We start from the raw sequence: 9,519 nt of genomic DNA, 5'->3' as shown, positions 1-9,519 counted from the left end.
CCCCCCCCTTAATATCTTTAAAAGGAAGTTTTGACAAAAGTTGAAGTCAAGCTTGTGGCACATTATTGCTTTAACTTCTCTTGCTGTTTTATTTTTAATGCTTGTTTTGGTATGTTCTGGAAGTAGCTGTGTCTGTCTGTACAGTGTGATGCCTGTGTCAGTGTTGTCTCAGGTTCACATTTGGCATAGTCAGCATTTATCATCTCTGTACGACTAATGTTCAGTTTCCTGCCAGTTGAGCAGTGAGCTTACAGGAACAAACAGGAGCGTTCAGTCTGTTGAGAAGCTGTTTTGTTAAAGTCAGGTTAATCAAGATTCATCATTCATGCTTTTTAAGTGTATAGTCTGATGAGTTTGACAAGTGCGCAGTCATATAACCGCCACCACAGTCAAGATAGAACATTTCCACTGCCCAGACGGATTCCTTGCGGCTGCTTCTGGCAATCATTTACCTATTTTCTGTCCCTGCAATTTTACCTTTTTTACACTGTGTGGAGTTGTAGACTATATAATTTTTCAGGTCCTACTTCTTTCTCTTGGTATAATGCTTTTGACATTTGTGTTTTCATATGTATTAGAAGTTCATTCCTTTTTACTGCTCAGTAATATTTCATTGTTCTCCGTTTTTTATTTTTTGTTTTTTTTAAATTCATTCAAGGTTGATGGCCAGTATGGCTACTATGACTAAAACAGCTTTGTTTTTCCATTTCATAAAAAGACATTCCATTGTGCTTATCCTAGGAATTCTTAAATTTTAAATAGTTCGGTACACTTGCATTTATGGTGTTGCTTATTAGATAAAAAGCTATAAACAGGGGCCAGGGAGATGGCTCAGTGGAATAAGCGCTTCCCTGGCAAGCGCAAGGGCCTGAGTTCAAACCCTGGTTCCGCAAAAAAAAAAAAAAAGCTATAAACAGGGGTGAGGGTGTGTAGCTCAGTGTTTAGAGCATTTGCCTAGCAGCAAGAAGCCCTAGCTTCAGTCTCCTGTGCTGCCTTAATTGGGGAAAAGAAGGATAAATTGCATCAAGAATATTATCTTCATCTTTGCATGTTACTCTGTTTTCATTTGTCTCTGATTTCCAGATGTTAATGTCCCCAGTTAGCAGATGGGTATATCAGGGTTTAGTATTATCACATTATCTTAAAACTAAAAAAAGAAAAAAAATGATGTGTCTGACTCAGTGCAATTGCTAAGGCTTAGAGGTGACAGAACTGCATGAGATCCTGCACTGTCAAGTATCAAAGCCTGTACTAGGCCTAGATCTCTGGCTGTCATCTCTGCCTTCTTGCATTACTAGGCAGTTGCTCAAGAGCTTCCGTATTGATTACTCAACGGGGCAGATGTAGCTGTACCAATACCCAGAGTGTAAGTAAAAACGTTTTTTGGCTGTACTGTACAGGGGTTTTGTATTGGGCGATATCTTCAGCCCGTTTTTAATTTGGTGCAGTCTTACTAAGTGGCTAAGCAGTCTCAAATTACTTTTTCCAAACATCTGTTTTGGAAAATTTCAAAGGTGTAAGTAGAGAAGATGGTATTTATCAGAGCTCTTCAACTAGAGATGATTTTTGCCCTCCAGTGGACATTTCACAATACCTAGAGATGTTGCTGATTTCCACAACTGGAGGGGAGATTGCTTCTTCTTTTTTTTTTTTTTTTTGGTGTAACTGGGGATTGAACTCAGGCCCTTGCACTTGCCAGGGAAGCGCTTATTCCACTGAGCCATCTTCCTGGCCCTGGAAATTGCTTCTGATTGGGGATTCTGGTAAACATTTTTCATAACACATATTACACAGGAACCCCCCCCCACACACACACACATACACACAATCTAAGTAGTATCTGGCCCAAAATAGTGCTAGGGTTGGAAACCGTTGGTGTGTAGTAAGCCCCATATACTCAACAACTGAATATTAGGTCTTACTTATTTCCTCTCCCAAGGACCAAATTTAGTAATCATGTAATTTCATTTGTATAGCTTTTAGAGGAAATAAGACCCCTTTTAAAGATGTATATAGGACCTGCGTTCAGTAGCTGGTACTACATGACATGCTGGCCACTGAAATCCGACTTGGTGGTGCATGCCTGTAATCCCAGAGCTGGGGAGGCTGAGACAGGAGGATCACTACAAGTCTGAACTGCATAGTGAGACCCTGTACCAAATAATAAATATTTTTTTTTAAATATTTATTTATTTTTTATTTATTACATTTATTTAGTGTGTGTGTGTGTGTGTGGCCAGCTCAGCCCACCAGGGGGCGGGGCTGGCTGGCATGTGGTGCTGGGGGATTGAACCGTGGTCCCTGTGCTTTGCCAAGCTTGTTCCAAGTAGGTGCTTTAGACCACTGAGCCATCTCTCCAGCCCAATAATAAATATTTTTAAAAATTTAAAAATTGATCTCTGAAGAATTCATATCCCCTGACTCCCACTGGAGAAGAAACAACACTCTTTATTGATGAAATAGTAAACAATACCCTGTACTAAGATTTTATAGTTTTAAAAATTTTATTTATTCTTGTACAGCAATTAACCACTAAGAATAATATATGCAGTGTATTATTTGTTGAAACTGTACTTCCGATTTGATTTGAAACTGTCTCATTGCTATATGTTTATCAATAAAACTGTAGAAAAAAAAATTTTATTTATTTATGTGTGTGTGTGTGTGTGTGTGTGGCCAGCTCAGCCCACCAGGGGGCGGGGCTGGCTGGCATGTGGTGCTGGGGGATTGAACCGTGGTCCCTGTGCTTTGCTAAGCTTGTTCTAAGTAGGTGCTTTAGACCACTGAGCTATCTCACCAGCCCCATAAAATTTTAAAAAAGTAAACAATAAAGACAAAGATAGACCAAAGGCAGCTACCTTCTGCTTTCCTAACAGGTGATTATATTTCTTTATCCCCATATATTTGTTTTACTCATTTCTTTTTTTGCGGTGCTGGGGATTGAACTTAGGACCTTGCCCTTGTCAAGCAGGTGCTTATGCTGCTGAGCTATATCTGCAGCCCTTCTTTTCTTTTCTTTCTTTTTTTTTTTTTTGCGGAACCGGGGATTGAACTCAGATCCTTGCGCTTGCCAGGGAAGTGCTTATTCCACTGAGCCATTTCCCCGGCCCCCCTTCTTTTCTTATATTTACTCTCATGGTAGCATTTGTTTTAAGAGAAAAAAATTAACAGTAAAAGTTTCAAAGCAAGTTAGTAGAATTACAATAATTAATACATTGCATATTGTTGTCTTCCTAGTAGTTATTCAGAGTATGTTACATGTATAATATCTTGTCCAAACAATGACACAAATCTTTCTTTTCTATGAACTAAGAGAAACTAGCTATATAACTGTCATAACTATCTTGCATATAAATATTTTTCTTTTTCCTTCTTTTTCTCCTATCAGTTTGTCTTTTCTTTGTAACAATTTGCTTCCCAGTACCAATATTTATTAAAACTTTTGGATCTTATTTACTGTTTACTCAGCTTTTCACACTAGAAACACAATATGATGTTTACACATATGGATCTGATTTATTTCACTTAAAAGAGTATGGTCTCCAGTTGCATCCATTTACCTATAAAAGTGTAGTTTATCATTCTTTATGGCTGAGTAGTACTCCATTATTAAAAAACCACATTTTTTTATCCATTCAAAAAAAGTCAAAGAGAAAGAAAATCCAACACATGTGAGTTATAGCCATTTTCATTAAACCGAAAGAAACAGCCTGACAGAGTGGATCAACAACAAAATAATCTCTCTTTTTTTTTTTTTTTTTTTTTTTTTGGTGGTACCAGGGATCAAACTCAGGACCTTGCCAGGCAGGTACTTATGCTGTCTGACCCCTAACATTCATATTTTAAACAAAATATTCATATATTATGTCTGAATATTCAGGGAAGCCTTCCTTTATGGACTTCAATTTGAGGTTTGTTTTCATCTTCCGTATATATACTTAGGTAAAGGTTAAAATTCACAATAAGTAAACTATTAGTATTGACTATATAGGGCATGATTTATATCGTAAGTACTTGTGAGATTTATAAAGCACGTGATTTACATGGTAACTAGAGACTTATGTACGATCTCATGCAATTTAGTATTACTTCACATCTTTTTCTTTCATATCTTTATTTCAAAGAATATTGTTCTGAAATTTGTTGTTCTAAGATGTAGAATTTATTTCCTGCAAATTTTATTCCTGGAATTTGTCCCTAGAGTGGAAATAAGAGTTGAGGAGTGTGAACTCCTAGATCTCTGCAGGGAGAACTAAGACAGCTCTTACTTGTCTCATATCCATTGTCAAATTTCATATTAAGCCTGAAAGAGGATCCAGCTTGGTTGCTCCCACATGTAATCCTAGGTACTTGGAAGGCATGGCGTAAAGCTCTGGCACCGTGGGGCAACTCATTGAGGCCCTAACTCAAGGTAGAATATTAAAGGAGCTGGTATTCCTAGTTTCCAGGCACAGATTGGCAAGTGACGCCATCATGTCAGTTGCCTAGAATGGGGTTTTTGCAAAACCTCTGTGTCCCCTGGAGTCCCTTCAAAAAATCCCACCTTGACTGAAAATTGAAGCTGATGGACAGATTTACTCTGGTCAGGATCTGAAAGGCTGCCCAGGAGGGAGCTGCTAACAACTGGAAAGAAAAGGCTCACAGTGGCTGTTGGAAGGGGGTGCCCTTCTGAGGCCACTCATCTCATTCAGGGTGGAGGATGAAGGCAGGATGAAGCTGGATTATATCTTGGGCCAGAAAGCTGGGGATTTCTTGAGTAGCGCCTGCACCCAGGTCTTCAGGCTAGCCCTGGCTGTGGGCCAGTGCATTGTCAGGGTCTGCAGACTGGTTGTGAACATCCTATCCTTCACGTGCACCTGCGCTACCAAAGACATACCAACTTCTCCTTGTGGCCTTACCCAGGAGGCCGTCCAGGCAGTGTGGAGAGGTAGAATGGCCAGGTGGGTGGGAGTTGGGGATAAAGAGGAGAAGGACTAAACTCACCTTTCATCTACTGCACTGGAGGACTAGTTGTTCAGTCAGATAATACACCAGGACTAAGCTTGGAAAAGGGGAGGTGCTGGGCATGTAGCTCCAGGGTAGAGCATCCCTGGGCTCAATCTCCACTACCGTAAAATAGAAACAAAACAAAAAATCTCTGAAGGAGAAAGTACATCTTTTACTTGGGAAGCTTTGATGTCCTATTGTTGCAGGCAGCCTGAGTTAGATAGAAATATATTGTAAGTAGTTAGACAGGGACAGGCCCTCAAAGGGGATGACAAAGACCAGACATCTTACTGGGGAGATGCTCCTTGTGTGAGCCAGACCTAAAGATCAAACAAATACTGACCTCCCTAAAGTTGGCATCCAGGATTGCTCATTAGTCAGGAAGAATCATTGACTGAAGGCCACCAGATAAGGTCGCCCACTTGCTACATGACTTGCTACCGCATTTGGTCTTAGGCCTAATAAATTTTACCTGAGCAATGGTGCTTGTAATCCCATTGGTTGACCATAGTTTTGTCCCACCCTGTATCCGCCTAAGCGAGACCCCTTTGTCTCTACCTTAGCCCCGCATGGTTTTGTCCTATAAAATAACCTGAAAGAGACAGCTTTCTGGACAACCCGCTTGGGACCCCCTTCTGTCCCTCTCCGACAGAAGCTTTCCTTTCCAATAAAATTTTACCCTCAACCTCCGTTTGTTCCTAAAATTCATTCTTCGGTTTTAGAGAACATAAACTCATTCAGGCCAGGTTGAAAATTTCACATCCCTATATCACTATCTTGCAAAAGAGATTAAAGAATACACATGGAGTTGATTTTGTGGCCCACTTTACACATCTCCTGTGGTTGTGGTTGAGGGGAGAGCATAAATTGCCTGGGGGGGATTCTTCCCAAGAAAAACAAAAGAACTTTTTTTTTTTTTTGGTACCAGGAATCAAACTCACTACCTTGTGCTTGCCGGACAGGTGTACCACTGAGCTATATCCCTAGCCCAGGACTGTTTTTTGAATCTGCTATGATTTGGATGTTGAATATGCCTCGTTCTGTCAATGTAGTAAAAGGATTAATTTATACTTCTGGTTTCTTGCACCAGAGAAACAATGTGGTATTTACACATGTGTGTCTGATTTGTTTCACTTAGGAGAATGGCCTCAAAGTGCATCACTTAGCTAGGAGTGTCTCAAGCTTATCCTTTACAGCAGAGTAGTACTCCATTATATTAAAAAAACAAAACGAGAAAACGCACATCTTTATCCCTTCATCAGTTGATGGGCATTTGGGCTGTTTCCAAGATTTAACTATTACAAACTGTGCTGCTAAAAACAGGTGTGGATATAATCACTGTGGTATCATGTTTTTAATTCTTTTGGGACCGTACCAAGAAGGGGAACAGCTAGGTTGACTAGGACCTGTAGTTGTTTTTTGAGGAATCTTCGCACTGATTTCAAGTGGTTGCACGAGTCTACACTCCCACCCACAGTCAAGAAGTGTTCTTTCCCCCAACATCTCCAGCATTTGTTATTGGCTGATTCATTAATAATAGCCATCCTTCCTGGAGATGGAATCTTTGTGTTTTAATTTGCATTTCTCGAACGACCACTGATGTTCAACGTTTTTTTCATATATTTATTTGCCATTTCTACTTTTCTTCGTTAGAGAAGTGTCTGTCTTTTTTTTTTTTTTTTAATGGAACCGGTGATTGAACTCAGGCCCTTGCATTTGCCAGGGAAGCCCGTATACTACTAAACTATCTCCCCGCCCCTAGTTTTTTTTAATATATTCTAGATAATAGGCTTTTTTTCTAAGGATTAACTAGCAAACATTTTTTCCTACACTGTGAGTTGTCTCTTCACACTGTTGGTGGTTTCTCTTGCTGTACAAAAACTTTTTCATGAAAGGATATCTCAGGTGTTGATTCTTTGTGATAGTTCCTGTGCATTTGGGGTTTTGTTCATAAAGTCTGCCTATACCAGTGTCTTCAAGTGTTCTGCCTGTTCTACCTTCCAGCAGATTTAGTGTTTCTATTTAATATTTAGATCTTTGATCCATTTCGATTTTTGTTGAGTACATGGTGAAAGATACGGGTCTAGTTATAATCTTTGGCATGTGGAAAGCCAGTTTTTCCAGCACCATTTGTTAAAGAGTCCATCTTTATTTTAGTAAATATGTTTGGCACCTTGGGTTGCTAAGTATGTCTGGAGTTGTTCTTGCATCTTCTAATCTGTTTATTGATGCTCAGGTCTGTCTTTTTGCCAATACTATGCTTTTTTTTTTTTTTTTAAGTCACATCTGTGTATAATTTCAAGACAGGAGGCTGAGCATCGTAGCACACACCTGTAGTCCCAGCTTTCAGGGATGCTGAGGCAGGAAGATCATTATTCAAGTTGAAGACCAGCCTGAGCTACAAAGTGAACTCAAGGCCAGCCTGAACTGAATAGTGAGACCCTGTCTTAAAAAGACCAAAATGGGGCTGGTGAGATGGCTCAGTGGTCTAAAGCACCTACTTAGAACAAGCTAAGCTAAGCAAAGCACAGGGATCGCGGTTCAATCCCCCAGCACCACATGCCATCCAGCCCCGCCCCCTGGTGGGCTGAGCTGGCCACACACACACACACACACACACACACACACACAAATAAAATTAAAAAAAAATTTTTTTTAAAAATAAAAAGACCAAAATGATAATAATAATAATAGTAGTTTAACTTCTTTCCTTATTGTTGTTTTTCTCTTGTGTAATTGTACTAGCTAATCCTTCCACAACTATATAGAATAAGGATGGTGATAGTGGACAACTTTGTCTTATTCCTGATTTTATAATAAAAACTTTGTTTCTGTGTAGTATTAGATATTGGTTGTTGGTTTGTCCTAGGTGGCTTTTATCGGATTGAGATGAAGACCATTTATTCCTATTTACTGAAGGTTTTTTTTTTTTTTTTAATATCATGAATGGGTGTTGGACTTTGTCAAATGTTTATTCTGCATCTATTGAGATGATCATAGGAATTTTGTCCTTGACTCTGTTAATATGGTGTATTACATTTATTGATTAGTTTATGTTCAACCATTCCTGCATCCCTAAGCTGAATCCAACTTGGTCATATGTATATATTATCTCTTTGCTTTTCTTCTGTATTTGGGACAGGGTCCACAGGTTCTATAGCGTCTCTCTACATAGATGGGACTCGTAGTGATTCTTCTGTTTTTCAGCCTCTCAAGTGCTGGTATTACAGATGCACACCACCACGCCCAGTCTCAGTCACCATCTCAGTGCACCCCAGGGTCGGGGCCAGCATGGCGTGCCATGGATTGAACCCTGGCTGTTGTGCTCTGCCTAGGCAGGCACTTTATTCCACAGAACTATCAGGCCTGCCCTTCTTTTCCTTTTCCTTTTGGTACCAGGGATCTAACTCAGGACCTTGAGCTTGCCATGCAGGTGTTTATGCTGCTGAGCTATCTCCCTGGCCCCTAATCTTGATTTTGCTGCATTCTGTTTGCCAGTAATTTTTATGTCTATGTTCATAAGGGAGATTTTGTTTGTTTTTTGGTGGAACCAGGAATTGAACTCAGGCCCTTATGCTTGCCAGGCAAGTGCTTATTCTACTGAGCTATCTCCCCAGTCCCTGGCCTATGGTTCTTTTTCTTAGTTGAGTCCTTCTCTGGTTTTGGTATCCGTATTACTGGCTTTTGGGAATTAATTTGGGAGTATTGCTTCCCTTTCAGTTTCATTAAAGAGTTTGAGAGGTAGTGGTGTTAGGTCTTCTCTAAATTTTTAGATTTTGGGCCGGCAAGATAGTTCAGTGGACTGAGTGCCTTTGATCCCCAGGACCACATACTGAGCTGGCCACAAGTTCTGGCATGGTGGGGTGTGCCTTTAATCCCAGCGCTGAAAACAGGAGCATCACTGCAAGTCCAGGCTGCATAGTGAGACCCTGTGGCAAATATATTTAAAAAAATAAATTTAATTTCTTTAGAGTTCATCAGCAGCTCATATCAGGGCCTGGGCTTTTCATTGTTGATAGGTTTTTAATTACATCTTCAATTTCAGGGGCCGAGGAGATGGCTCAGTGGAATAAGCGCTTCCCTGGGAAGCACAAGGGCCTGAGTTCAATCCCTGGTTCCACTAAAAAAAAAAAAAAAGAATTTATCAATTTCATTGACTGATATTAGTTTATGTAGATTTTTAATTATCTTTATGGTTCGGTTTTGGTAATTTATGTATATTTAGGAATCCATTTTTTCTGCATTTTCCCCCTTATTAGAATACAGATTCTTGGGGGGCCTGCCCCTTAGCTCAGTTCTTTAAGTGGCTGCTTCAACAAAGCAGTCAGGCTCAGGTTGCTGTGGTTCGATTCCCCACAACTCCAGCCAGCCAAACGCCAAACATGCCCTGAAGGCATTCTGAGCCAGGCCCCCCCCCAAAAAAAAAGAATACAAATTATTGGGGCTGGGGTGATAGCTCAGTAGAATAAGCTCCTGTCTGGCAAGTGCAGGGTCCTGAATTCAATCCCCAGTACTGCAAAAAAAAAAAAAAAA

General features: G+C 40.1%; 1 protein-coding gene across 1 annotated transcript in view; it reads left to right on the top strand.

The window, feature by feature from the left end:
* The window catches only part of Mark3 (microtubule affinity regulating kinase 3), a gene marked incomplete at its 5' end in the record, with an annotated part of 134,705 nt that overhangs the window by 2,642 nt on the left and 122,544 nt on the right, over positions 1-9,519 (top strand). The gene's annotated exons all lie outside the window — the stretch shown is intronic.

Source organism: Octodon degus, unplaced genomic scaffold, assembly GCF_000260255.1.
Source record: "Octodon degus isolate 3935 unplaced genomic scaffold, OctDeg1.0 scaffold00226, whole genome shotgun sequence".
NCBI classification, from domain to species: domain Eukaryota; kingdom Metazoa; phylum Chordata; class Mammalia; order Rodentia; family Octodontidae; genus Octodon; species Octodon degus.
Note: the sequence above shows the minus strand (reverse complement) of the source record. Positions and strands in the feature narration are given on the sequence as shown.